Consider the following 14,333-nt stretch of genomic DNA (forward strand, 5'->3'; position numbering starts at 1 on the left):
CTTCAATATGCAGGGGATGGAAAAGACCATTCCTGAGGTATTTTCAATGCTGAAATCAGCAGAGGTAGAAGTCAAGAAGGAACATCAAGTGTTGATGGTGAATAAAACCACTAAGTTCAAGAAGGGCAAGGGTAAAAAGAACTTCAAGAAGGACGGCAAAGGAGTTGCCGCGCCCGGCAAGCAAGCTGCTGGGAAGAAGCCAAAGAATGGACCCAAGCCCGAGACTGAGTGCTTTTATTGCAAGGGAAGTGGTCACTGGAAGCGGAACTGTCCCAAATACTTAGCGGACAAGAAGGCCGGCAAAAACAAAAGGTATATATGATATACATGTAATTGATGTGTACCTTACTAGTACCCGTAGTAGCTCCTGGGTATTTGATACCGGTGCAGTTGCTCACATTTGTAACTCAAAGCAGGGGCTGCGGAATAAGTGGAGACTGGCAAAGGACGAGGTGACGGTGCGCGTCGGGAATGGTTCCAAGATCAATGTGATCGCCGTCGGTACGCTACCTTTATATTTACCTTCGGGATTAGTTTTAAACCTTAATAATTGTTATTTTGTGCCAGCTTTGAGCATGAACATTGTATCGGGATCTCGTTTAATTTGAGATGGCTACTCATTTAAATCCGAGAATAATGGTTGTTCCATTTATATGAGAGATATGTTTTATGGTCATGCTCCTATGGTGAATGGTTTATTCTTAATGAATCTCGAGCGTAATGCTACACAGATTCATAGTGTGAGTACCAAAAGATGTAAAGTTGATAATGATAGTCCCACATACTTGTGGCACTGCCGCCTAGGTCACATAGGTGTCAAACGCATGAAGAAGCTCCATGCAGATGGACTTTTAGAGTCTCTTGATTACGAATCATTTGACACGTGCGAACCATGCCTCATGGGTAAGATGACCAAGACTCCGTTCTCAGGAACAATGGAGCGAGCAACCAACTTATTGGAAATCATACATACTGATGTGTGCGGTCCAATGAGTGTTGAGGCTCGCGGTGGCTATCGTTATGTTCTCACCCTCACTGATGATTTGAGTAGATATGGGTATGTCTACTTAATGAAACACAAGTCTGAGACCTTTGAAAAGTTCAAGGAATTTCAGAGTGAGGTTGAGAATCAACGTGACAGGAAAATCAATTTTCTACGATCAGATCGTGGAGGAGAATACTTGAGTCACGAATTTGGCACACACTTAAGAAAATGTGGAATAGTTTCACAACTCACGCCGCCTGGAACACCTCAGCGTAATGGTGTGTCCGAACGTCGTAATCGCACTCTATTAGATATGGTACGATCTATGATGTCTCTTACCGATTTACCGCTATCTTTTTGGGGCTATGCTTTAGAGATTGCCGCATTCACTTTAAATAGGGCTCCGTCGAAATCCGTTGAGACGACACCGTTTGAATTATGGTTTGGGAAGAAATCTAAGCTGTCATTTCTAAAAGTTTGGGGATGCGATGCTTATGTCAAGAAACTTCAACCTGAAAAGCTCGATCCCAAGTCGGAAAAATGCGTCTTCATAGGATACCCTAAAGAAACTGTTGGGTATACCTTCTACCTCAGATCCGAAGGCAAGATCTTTGTTGCCAAGAATGGATTCTTTCTAGAGAAAGAGTTTCTCTCGAAAGAAGTAAGTGGGAGGAAAGTAGAACTTGATGAAGTATTACCTCTTGAACCGGAAAATGGCACAACTCAAGAAAATGTTCCTGAGGTGCCTGCACCGACTAGAGAGGAAGTTAATGATGATGATCAAGATACTTCTGATCAAGCTCCTACTGAAATTCAAAGGTCCACAAGGACACGTTCCGCACCAGAGTGGTACGGAAACCCTGTCTTAGAATTCATGTTGTTAGACAACGGTGAACCTTCGAACTATGAAGAAGCGATGGTGGGCCTGGATTCCGACAAATGGCTGGAAGCCATGAAATCCGAGATAGGATCCATGTATGAAAACGAAGTATGGACTTTGACTGACTTGCCCGTTGAACGGCGAGCCATAGAAAATAAATGGATCTTTAAGAAGAAGACAGACGCGGATGGTAATGTGACCATCTATAAAGCTCGGCTTGTCGCTAAGGGTTATCGACAAGTTCAAGGGGTTGACTACGATGAGACTTTCTCACCGGTAGCGAAGCTAAAGTCCGTCCGAATCATGTTAGCAATTGCCGCTTTCTACGATTATGAGATATGGCAAATGGACGTCAAAACGGCATTCCTTAATGGTTTCCTTAAGGAAGAATTGTATATGATGCAGCCGGAAGGTTTTGTCGATCCTAAGAATGCTGACAAGGTGTGCAAGCTCCAACGCTCGATTTATGGGCTGGTGCAAGCATCTCGGAGTTGGAACATTCGCTTTGATGAGATGATCAAAGCGTTTGGGTTTGCGCAGACTTATGGAGAAGCCTGCGTTTACAAGAAAGTGAGTGGGAGCTCTGTAGCATTTCTCATATTATATGTAGATGACATACTTTTGATGGGAAATGATATAGAACTCTTGGACAGCATCAAGGCCTACTTGAATAAGAGTTTTTCAATGAAGGACCTTGGTGAAGCTGCTTATATATTAGGCATCAAGATCTATAGAGATAGATCAAGACGCCTCATAGGTCTTTCACAAAGCACATACCTTGATAAGATATTGAGGAAGTTCAATATGGATCAATCTAAGAAGGGGTTCTTGCCTGTGTTACAAGGTATGAAATTGAGCTCAGTTCAATGTCCGACCACGGCAGAAGATATAGAAGAGATGAGTGCCATCCCCTATGCCTCAGCCATAGGTTCTATTATGTATGCCATGCTGTGTACCAGACCTGATGTAAACCTTGCCGTAAGTTTGGTAGGAAGGTACCAAAGTAATCCCGGCAAGGAACACTGGACAGCGGTCAAGAATATCCTGAAATACCTGAAAAGGACCAAGGAAATGTTTCTCGTTTATGGAGGTGACGAAGAGCTCGTCGTAAAGGGTTACGTCGACGCTAGCTACGACACAGATCTGGATGAATCAAAGTCACAAACCGGATACGTGTATATTTTGAATGGTGGGGCAGTAAGCTGGTGCAGTTGCAAGCAGAGCATCGTGGCGGGATCTACATGTGAAGCGGAGTACATGGCAGCCTCGGAGGCAGCACATGAAGCAATTTGGGTGAAGGAGTTCATCACCGACCTAGGAGTCATACCCAATGCGTCGGGGCCAATCAAACTCTTCTGTGACAACACTGGAGCTATTGCACTTGCCAAGGAGCCCAGGTTTCACAAGAAGACAAGGCACATCAAGCGTCGCTTCAACTCCATTCGTGAAAATGTTCAAAATGGAGACATAGATATTTGTAAAGTACACACGGACCTGAATGTAGCAGATCTGTTGACTAAACCTCTCCCTAGAGCAAAACATGATCAACACCAGAATTCCATGGGTGTTCGATTCATCACAATGTAACTAGATTATTGACTCTAGTGCAAGTGGGAGACTGTTGGAAATATGCCCTAGAGGCAATAATAAAAGCATTATTATTATATTTCCTTGTTCATGATAATTGTCTTTATTCATGCTATAATTGTGTTATCCGGAAATCGTAATACATGTGTGAATAATAGACACCAACATGTCCCTAGTAAGCCTCTAGTTGACTAGCTCGTTGATCAACCGATAGTCACGGTTTCCTGACTATGGACATTGGATGTCATTGATAACGGGATCACATCATTAGGAGAATGATGTGATGGACAAGACCCAATCCTAAACATAGCATAAGATCGTATAGTTCGTTTGCTAGAGTTTTCCAATGTCAAGTATCTTTTCCTTAGACCATGAGATCGTGTAACTCCCGGATACCGTAGGAGTGCTTTGGGTGTGCCAAACGTCACAACGTAACTGGGTGACTATAAAGGTATACTACGGGTATCTCCGAAAGTGTCTGTTGGGTTGACACGGATCAAGACTGGGATTTGTCACTTCGTGTGACGGAGAGGTATCACTGGGCCCACTCGGTAATGCATCATCATAATGAGCTCAAAGTGACCAAGTGTCTGGTCACGGGATCATGCATTACGGTAAGAGTAAAGTGACTTGCCGGTAACGAGATTGAACGAGGTATGGGGATACCGACGATCGAATCTCGGGCAAGTAACATATCGATTGACAAAGGGAATTGCATACGGGGTTGCTTGAATCCTCGACATCGTGGTTCATCCGATGAGATCATCGTGGAGCATGTGGGAGCCAACATGGGTATCCAGATCCCGCTGTTGGTTATTGATCGGAGAGTCGTCTCAGTCATGTCTGCATGTCTCCCGAACCCGTAGGGTCTACACACTTAAGGTTCGGTGACACTAGGGTTGTAGGGATATGTATATGCAGTAACCCGAATGTTGTTCGGAGTCCCGGATGAGATCCCGTACGTCACGAGGAGTTCCGGAATGGTCCGGAGGTAAAGATTTATATATGGGAAGTCCTGTTTCGGCCATCGGGACAAGTTTCGGGGTCATCGGTATTGTACCGGGACCACCGGAAGGGTCCCGGGGGTCCACCGGGTGGGGCCACCTGTCCCGGGGGGGGCACATGGGCTATAGGGGGTGCGCCTTGGCCTACATGGGCCAAGGGCACCAACCCCAAGAGGCCCATGCGCCTAGGGTTTCAAGGGGGAAGAGTCCTAGGAGGGGAAGGCACCTCCTAGGTGCCTTGGGGGGGAGGGAAACCTCCCTTGGCCGCTGCCCCCCTAGGAGATTGGATCTCCTAGGGCCGGCGCCCCCCCCCCTTGGCCCTCCTATATATAGTGGGGGAGGGAGGGCTTTTCATACACGCCTTTGGTTGCCTCCTTCTCCCTCTCCAACACCTCCTCCTCCTCCATAGCGCTTGGTGAAGCCCTGACGGAGTACTGCAGCTCCATCTCCACCACGCCGTCGTGCTGCTGCTGGAGCCATCTTCCTCAACCTCTCCTTCCCTCTTGCTGGATCAAGAAGAAGGAGACGTTGCGCTGACCGTACGTGTGTTGAACACGGAGGTGCCGTCCGTTCGGCGCTAGGATCTTCGGTGATTTGGATCACGTCGTGTACGACTTCCTCATCCCCGTTCTTTGAACGCTTCCACGCGTGATCTACAAAGGTATGTAGATGCAATCCAATCACTCGTTGCTAGATGAACTCATAGATGGATCTTGGTGAAACCGTAGGAAAATTTTTGTTTTCTGCAACGTGCCCCAACAATTCTATGAAGATGCATTTATCCGCTTTGGGTTCGAGCTTATTAGCCTGAAACTTTTTCACATAATCATTGCAGCCCCAAACTTTTAAGAAACGACAACTCAGGTTTCTCTAAACCATAGTTCATACGGTGTCGTCTCAAGGGAATTGTGTGGTGCCCTATTTAAAGTGAATGCGGTTGTCTCTAATGCCTAACCCATAAACGATAGTGGTAATTCGATAAGAGACATCATGGTATGCACCATATCCAATAGGGTGCAGTTATGATGTCCAGACACACCATCACACTTTGGTGGTCCAGGCGGTATTAGTTGTGAAACAATTTCCACAATGTCTTAATTGTGTGCCAAACTCGTAACTCAGATATTCATCTCTATGATCATATCACAGACATTTTATCATCTTATCACGACGATCTTCAACTTCACTCTGAAATTACTTAAACCTTTCAATAATTCAGACTTGTGTTTCATCAAGTAAATATACTCAGCATCTACTAAAATCATCTGTGAAGTAAGAACATAATGATATCCACTGCGTGCCTCAGCACTCATTGGACTGTACACATCAAAATGTATTACTTCCAACAAGTTGCTTTCTTGTTCCATCTTACTGAAAACGAGGCCTTTCAGTTGTCTTGCCCATGTGGTATGATTTGCATGTCTCAAGTGATTCAAAATCAAGTGAGTCCAAACGATCCATCTACATGGAGTTTCTTCATGCATATCTACCAATAGACATGGTTCGCATGTCTCAATCTTTTCAAAAACGAGTGAGTCCAAAGATCCATCAACATGGAGCTTCTTCATGCGTTTTATACCAATATGACTCAAATGGCAGTGCCACAAGTATGTGGTACTATCATTACTATCTTATATCTTTTTGCATGAACATGTGTATCACTACGATCGAGATTCAATGAACCATTCATTTTAGGTGCAAGACCATTGAAGGTATTATTCAAATAAACAGAGTAACCATTATTCTCCTTAAATGAATAACCGTATTGCGATAAACATAATCCAATCATGTCTATGCTCAACGCAAACACCAAATAACAATTATTTAGGTTTAACACTAATCTCGATGGTAGAGGGAGCATGCGATGCTTGATCATATCAACCTTGGAAACACTTCCAACACATATCGTCATCTCACCTTCAGCTAGTCTCCGTTTATTCCATAGCCTTTTATTTCGAGTTACTAACACTTAGCAGTTGAACCGGTATTTTAATACCCTGGTGCTACTAGGAGTACTAGTAAAGTACACATTAATATAACGTATTTCCAAAATACTTCTGTCGACCTTGCCAGCCTTCTCATCTACCAAGTATCTAGGGTAGTTCTGCTTCAGTGACCGTTCCCCTCATTACAGAAGCACTTAGTCTCGGGTTTGGTTCAACCTGGGGTTTCTTCACTAGAGCAACTGATTTGCCGTTTCATGAAGTATCCCTTCTTTCCCTTGCCCTTCTTGAAACTAGTGGTTTAACCATCAACAATTGATGCTCCTACTTGATTTCTTCTTTCACGGTGTCAAACATCGCGAATTGCTCAAGGATCATCATGTCTATCCCTGATATGTTATAGTTCATCACTAAGCTCTAATAGCTTGGTTGCAGTGACTATGGAGAACTATCACTATCTCATCTGGAAGATTAACTCCCACTCAATTCAAGCGAAGTACTCAGACAATCTGAGCACATGCTCAACGATTGAGCTTTTCTCCCTTAGTTTGCAGGCTTAAGAAACTTGTCAGAGGTCTCATACCTCTTGACGTGGGCACTAGTCTGAAATCCCAATTTTAGTCTCTTGAACATCTCATATGTTCTACGACGTTTCAAAAACGTATTTGGTGCCACAATTCTAAACCGTTAGTATTATGCACTGAACTATCACGTAGTCATCAAAACGTGTATGTCAGATGTTTCCCAACATCTACAGACGACGCTCGAGGTTCAACGCATTGAGCGGTGCATTAAGGACATAGCCCTTCTGTGCAGCAACGAGGACAATCCTCAGTTCACGGACCCAGTCCGCATAATTTCTACTGTCAACTCTCAACTAAATTTTCTCTAGGAACATATCTAAAATAGTAGAACCAAAGCGTGAGCTACGACATAATTTGCAAAGACATTTTGACTATGTTCATGATAATTAAGTTCATCTAATCAAATTATTCAATGAATTCCCACTTAGATAGACATCCCTCTAGTCATCTAAGTGATACATGATCCGAGTCAACTAGGCCGTGTCCGATCATCACGTGAGACGGACTAGTCATCATCGGTGAACATCTTCATGTTGATCGTATCCACTATACGACTCATGTTCGACCTTTCGGTCTTCCGTGTTCCGAGGCCATGTCTGTACATGCTAGGCTCGTCAAGTCAACCTAAGTGTTTCGCATGTGTAAATCTGGCTTACACCCGTTGTATGTGAACGTTAGAATCTATCACACCCGATCATCACGTGGTGCTTCGAAACAACAAACCTTCACAATGGTGCACAGTTAGGGGAACACTTTTCTTGAAATTTCAGCGAGGGATCATCTTATTTATGCTACCGTCGTTCTAAGCAAATAAGATGTAAACATGACAAACATCACATGCAAATCATAAAGTGACATGATATGGCCAATATCATCTTGCGCCTTTTGATCTCCATCTTCGAGGCGCGGCATGATCACCTTCGTCACCGGCATGACACCACGATCTCCATCATCATGTTCTCCATCATCGTGTCTTCATGAAGTTGCCTCGCCAACTATTACTTCTACTACTATGGCTAACGGTTAGCAATAAAGTAAAGTAATTACATGGCATTTTCGTTGACACGCGGGTCATAAATAAATTAAGACAACTCCTATGGCTCCTGCCGGTTGTCATACTCATCGACATGCAAGTCGTGATTCCTATTACAAGAACATGATCAATCTCATACATCACATATATCATTCATCACATCCTTTTGTCCATATCACATCACATAGCATACCCTGCAAAAACAAGTTAGATGTCCTCTAATTGTTGTTGCATGTTTTACGTGGCTGCTATGGGTTTCTAGCAAGAACGTTTCTTACCTACGCAAAACCACAACGGTGATATGCCAATTGCTATTTACACTTCATAAGGACCCTTTTCATCGAATCCAATCCGACTAAAGTGGGAGAGACAGACACCCGCCAGCCACCTTATGCATCAAGTGCATGTCAGTCGGTGGAACCAGTCTCACGTAAGCGTACGTGTAAGGTCGGTCCGGGCCGCTTCATCCCACAATGCCATCGTATCAAGATAAGACTAGTAACGGTAAGCAAATTGAACAAATCATCACCCACAACTGCTTTGTGTTCTACTCGTGCATAGAATCCACGCATAGACCTAGCTCATGATGCCACTGTTGGGGAACGTAGCAATAATTCAAAATTTTCCTACGTGTCACCAAGATCAATCTAGGAGATACTAGCAACGAGAGAGAGGGAGTGCATCTTCATACCCTTGAAGATCGCTAAGCGGAAGCATTCAAGAGAACGGGGTTAGGGTGTCCTATGAAGATGTATTTTATCCGCTTTGGGTTCGAGCTTATCAATCCTGAAACTTTTTCACATAAGCGTCACAGCCCCAAACTTTTAAGAAACGACAACTTAGGTTTCTCTAAACCCTAATTCACAGGGTGTCATCTCAACGGAATTACGTGGTGCCCTATTTAAAGTGAATGTGGTTGTCTCTAATGCCTAACCCATGGACAATAGTGGTAATTCGATAAGAGACATCATGGTACGCACCATATCCAATAGGGTGCAACTATGATGTTCGGACACACCATCACACTATGGTGTTCCAGGCGGTATTAATTGTGAAACAATTTCCACAATGTCTTAATTGTGTGCCAAAACTCGTAACTCAGATATTCATCTCTATGATCATATCATAGACATTTTATCCTCTTGTCACAATGATCTTCTACTTCACTCTGAAATTATTTGAACCATTCAATAATTCAGACATGTGTTTCATCAAGTAAATATTCTCAACATCTACTCGAATCATCTGTGAAGTAAGAACGCAACGATATTCACTGCATGCCTCAGCACTCATTGGACTGCACACATCAAAATGTGTTGCTTCCAACAAGTTGCTATCTTGTTCCATTTTACTGAAACCGAGGCTTTTCAGTCATTTTGCCCATGTGGTATGATTTGCATATCTCAAGTGATTCAAAATCAAGTGAGTTCAAACGGTCCATTTGCATGGAGTTTCTTCATGCATATATACCAATAGACATGGTTCGCATGTCTCAAACTTTTCAAAAAATGAGTGAGTCCAAAGATCCATCAACATGGAGCTTCTTCATGCGTTTTGTACCATTATGACTTACATGGCAGTGCCACAAGTTAGTGGTACTATCATTACTATCTTATATCTTTTGGCATGAAAATGTGTATCACTACGACCGAGATTCAATAAACCATTCATTTTAGGTGCAAGAGCACTCATTCAGGTTTAATACTAATCTTGATGGTAGAGCGAGCGTGCGATGTTAGATCACATCAAACTTGGAAACACTTCCAACACATATCGTCAGCTCACCTTTAGCTAGTCCCCGTTTTATTCCGTAGCTTTTATTTCGAGTTACTAACACTTAGCAACCGAACCGGTATCTAATACCCTGGTGCTACTAGGAGTACTAGTAAAGTACACATTAACATAATGTATATCCAATATACTTCTATCGACCTTGCCAGCCTTCTCATCTACCAAGTATCTAGGGTAATCTTGCTCCAGTGGTTGTTCCCCTTATTACAGAAGCACTTAGTCTCGGGTTTGGGTTCAACCTCGGGTTTCTTCATTGGTGCAGCAGCTGATTTGCCGTTTCATGAAGTATCCCTTCTTTCCCTTGCCCTTCTTGAAACTAGTGGTTTCATCAACCATCAACAATTGATGCTCCTTCTTGATTTCTACTTTCGCGATGTCAAACAACGCGAATACCTCAAGGATCATCATCTCTATCCTTGATATGTTATAGTTCATCACGAAGCTCTAGCAGCTTGGTGGCAATGACTTTGGGAAACATCACTATCTCATCTGGAAGATTAACTCCCACTTGATTCAAGTGATTGTTGCACTCAGACAATCTGAGCACAAGCTCAACAATTGAGCTTCTCTCCTTAGTTTGCAGGCTAAGAAAATCGTCGGAGGTCTCAAACCTCTTGACGTGGGCACGAGCCTGAAATCCTAATTTCAGCCCTCGAAACATCTCCTATGTTCCGCGACGTTTCGAAAACGTCTTTGGTGCCTCTACTTAAACCATTTAACTGAACTATCACGTAGTAATCAAAACGTGTATGTCCGATGTTCGCAACATCGACAAACGACGTTGGGGTTCAGCACACTGAGCAGTGCATTAAGGACATAAGCTTTCTACTGATCGCATAATCGCTACTATCAACTTTCAACTATAATTTTCTCTAGGAACATATCTAAACAGTAGAACTATAGCGCGAGCTACGACATAATTTGCAAAAGGTCTTTTGACTATGTTCAAGATAATTAAGTTCATCTTATGAACTCCCACTCAGATAGACATCCCTCTGGTCATCTAAGTGATTACATGATCCGAGTCAACTAGGCCGTGTCCGATCATCACGTGAGACGGACTAGTCATCATCGGTGAACATCTTCATGTTGATCGTATCTACTATACGACTCATGCTCGACCTTTCGGTCTCCGTGTTCCGAGGCCATGTCTGCACATGCTAGGCTCGTCAAGTTAACCCTAAGTGTTTTCGCTGTGTAAAACTGTCTTACACCCGTTGTATGTGAACGTAAGAATCCATCACACCCGATCATCACGTGGTGCTTAGAAGCGACGAACTGTAGCAACGGTGCACAGTTAGGGGAGAACACTTCTTGAAATTTTGTAAGGGATCATCTTATTTACTACCGTCGTCCTAAGTAAACAAGATGCATAAACATGATAAACATCACATGCAATCAAAAAGTGACATGATATGGCCAATATCATTTTGCTCCTTTTGATCTTCATCTTCGGGGCTCCATGATCATCATCGTCACCGGCATGACACCATGATCTCCATCATCATGATCTCCATCATCGTGTCTTCATGAAGTTGTCACGCCAACGACTATTTCTACTTCTATGGCTAACGCGTTTAGCAATAAAGTAAAGTAAGTTACATGGCGTTCTTCAATGACACGCAGGTCATACAAAAAATAAAGACAACTCCTATGGCTCCTGCCGGTTGTCATACTCACCGACATGCAAGTCGTGAATCCTATTACAAGAACATGATCAATCTCATACATCACATATCATTCATCACATTCTTCTTGGCCATATCACATCACATAGCATACCCTGCAAAAACAAGTTAGACGTCCTCTAATTGTTGTTTGCATGTTTTACGTGGCTGCTATGGGTTCTAGCAAGAACGTTTCTTACCTACGCAAAACCACAACGTGATATGCCAATTGCTATTTACCCTTCATAAGGACCCTTTTCATCGAATCCGTTCCGACTAAAGTGGGAGAGACTGGCACCCGCTAGCCACCTTATGCACCAAGTGCATGTCAATCGGTGGAACCTGTCTCATGTAAGAGTACGTGTAAGGTCGGTCCGGGCCGCTTCATCCCACAATACCGCCGAAACAAGATTGGACTAGTAACGGTAAGCACATTGAACAAAATCAACGCCCACAACTACTTTGTGTTCTACTCGTGCAAAGAATCTACGCAATAGACCTAGCTCATGATGCCACTGTTGGGGAACGTAGCAGAAATTCAAAATTTTCCTACGTGTCACCAAGATCTATCTATGGAGAAACCAGCTACGAGTAAAAGGAGAGTGCATCTACATACCCTTGTAGATCGCTAAGCGGAAGCGTTCAAGTGAACGGGGTTGATGGAGTCGTACTCGTCGTGATTCAGATCACCGATGATCCTAGTGCCGAACGGACGGCACCTCCGCGTTCAACACACGTACAGCCCGGTTACGTCTCCCACGCCTTGATCCAGCAAGGAGAGAGGGAGAGGTTGAGGAAGACTCCATCCAGCAGCAGCACAACGGCGTGGTGGTGGTGGAGGAGCATGGCAATCCCGCAGGGCTTCGCCAAGCACCATGGGAGAGGAGGAGGAGGAGAGGCAGGGCTGCACCAACGAGAGATCAAATCGCATGTTATGGGCAGCCCTATGCCTCACTATTTATAGGGGGAGAGGGGGATGCGCCCCCCTCTAGGGTTTCCCACCCCTAAGGGGTGCGGCCAGCCCTAGATGGCAAAGGGGGCGGCGGCCAGGAGGGGAGAGAGGGGAGGCACCCACTAGGTGGGCCTTAAGGCCCATCTGGACTAGGGTTTGCCCCCTCCCACTCTCCCCTGCGCCTTGGCCCCTTGTGGGGGGCGCACCAGCCCACCTAGGGGCTGGTCCCCTCCCACACATGGCCCACGCAGCCTTCTGGGGCAGGTGGCCCCACTTGGTGGACCCCCGGGACCCTCCCGGTGGTCCCGGTACAATACCGATATCGCCCGAAACTTTTCCGGTGACCAAAACAGGACTTCCCATATATAAATCTTTACCTACGGACCATTCCGGAACTCCTCGTGACGTCCGGGATCTCATCCGGGACTCCGAACAACATTCGGTAACCACATACAAGCTTCCTTTATAACCCTAGCGTCATCGAACCTTAAGTGTGTAGACCCTACGGGTTCGGGAGACATGCAGACATGACCGAGACGTTCTCCGGTCAATAACCAACAGCGGGATCTGGATACCCATGTTGGCTCCCACATGTTCCACGATGATCTCATCGGATGAACCACGATGTCAAGGACTCAATCGATCCCGTATACAATTCCCTTTGTCTAGCGGTATTTTACTTGCCCGAGATTCGATCATCGGTATACCGATACCTTGTTCAATCTCGTTACCGGCAAGTCTCTTTACTCGTTCCGTAACACATCGTCCCGTGATCAACCCCTTGGTCACATTGTGCACATTATGATGATGTCCTACCGAGTGGGCCCAGAGATACCTCTCCGTTTACACGGAGTGACAAATCCCAGTCTCAATCCGCATAAAACAATAGATACTTTCGGAGATACCTGTAGTGCACCTTTATAGTCACCCAGTTACGTTGTGACGTTTGATACACCCAAAGCACTCCTACGGTATCCAGGAGTTACACGCTCTCATGGTCAAAGGAAGAGATACTTGACATTGGCAAAGCTCTAGCAAATGAACTACACGATCTTTGTGCTAGGCTTAGGATTGGGTCTTGTCCATCACATCATTCTCCTAATGATGTGATCCCGTTATCAATGACATCCAATGTCCATAGCCAGGAAACCATGACTATCTGTTGATCACAACGAGCTAGTCAACTAGAGGCTCACTAGGGACATATTGTGGTCTATGTATTCACACGTGTATTACGATTTCCGGATAATACAGTTATAGCATGAATAAAAGACTATTATCATGAACAAAGAAATATAATAATAACACTTTTATTATTGCCTCTAGGGCATATTTCCAACAACAGCGTGGTGGTGGAAGTAGCGGGATCCCGGCAGGGCTTCGCCAAGCATAAGCGGGGAGGAAGAGGTGTCACGGGAGGGAGGGAGGCGCCAGGGCTTCAGGTGTGGCTGCCCTCCCTCCCCTCCACTATATATAGGGGCCTAGGGGGGCGCCGGCCCCTTGTAGATCCCATCTAGGGAGGGGCGGCAGCCCTAGGGGTGGCTTGGCCTCCAAGCCAAGTGGAGGCACCCCCACCCCTTAGGGTTTCCAACCCTAGGCGCATTGGAGGCCCAAGGGGGGCGCACCAGCCCACCAGGGGCTGGTTCCCACGCCCCTTCAGCCCATGGGGCCCTTCAGGATAGGTGGCCCCACCCGGTGGACCCCCAGGACCCTTTCGATGGTCTTGGTACAATACCGATGACTCCTGAAAGTCTCCCGGTGGCCGAAACTGGGGATCTCATCCGGGACTCCGAACAACTTTCGGTTAACCGCATACTAATATCTCTACAACTCTAGCGTCACCAAACCTTAAGTGTGTAGACCCTACGGGTTCGGGAGACATGTAGACATGACCGAGACAACTCTTC

This window comes from Triticum aestivum, chromosome 7A (assembly GCF_018294505.1).
Source record: "Triticum aestivum cultivar Chinese Spring chromosome 7A, IWGSC CS RefSeq v2.1, whole genome shotgun sequence".
NCBI classification, from domain to species: Eukaryota; Viridiplantae; Streptophyta; class Magnoliopsida; order Poales; family Poaceae; genus Triticum; species Triticum aestivum.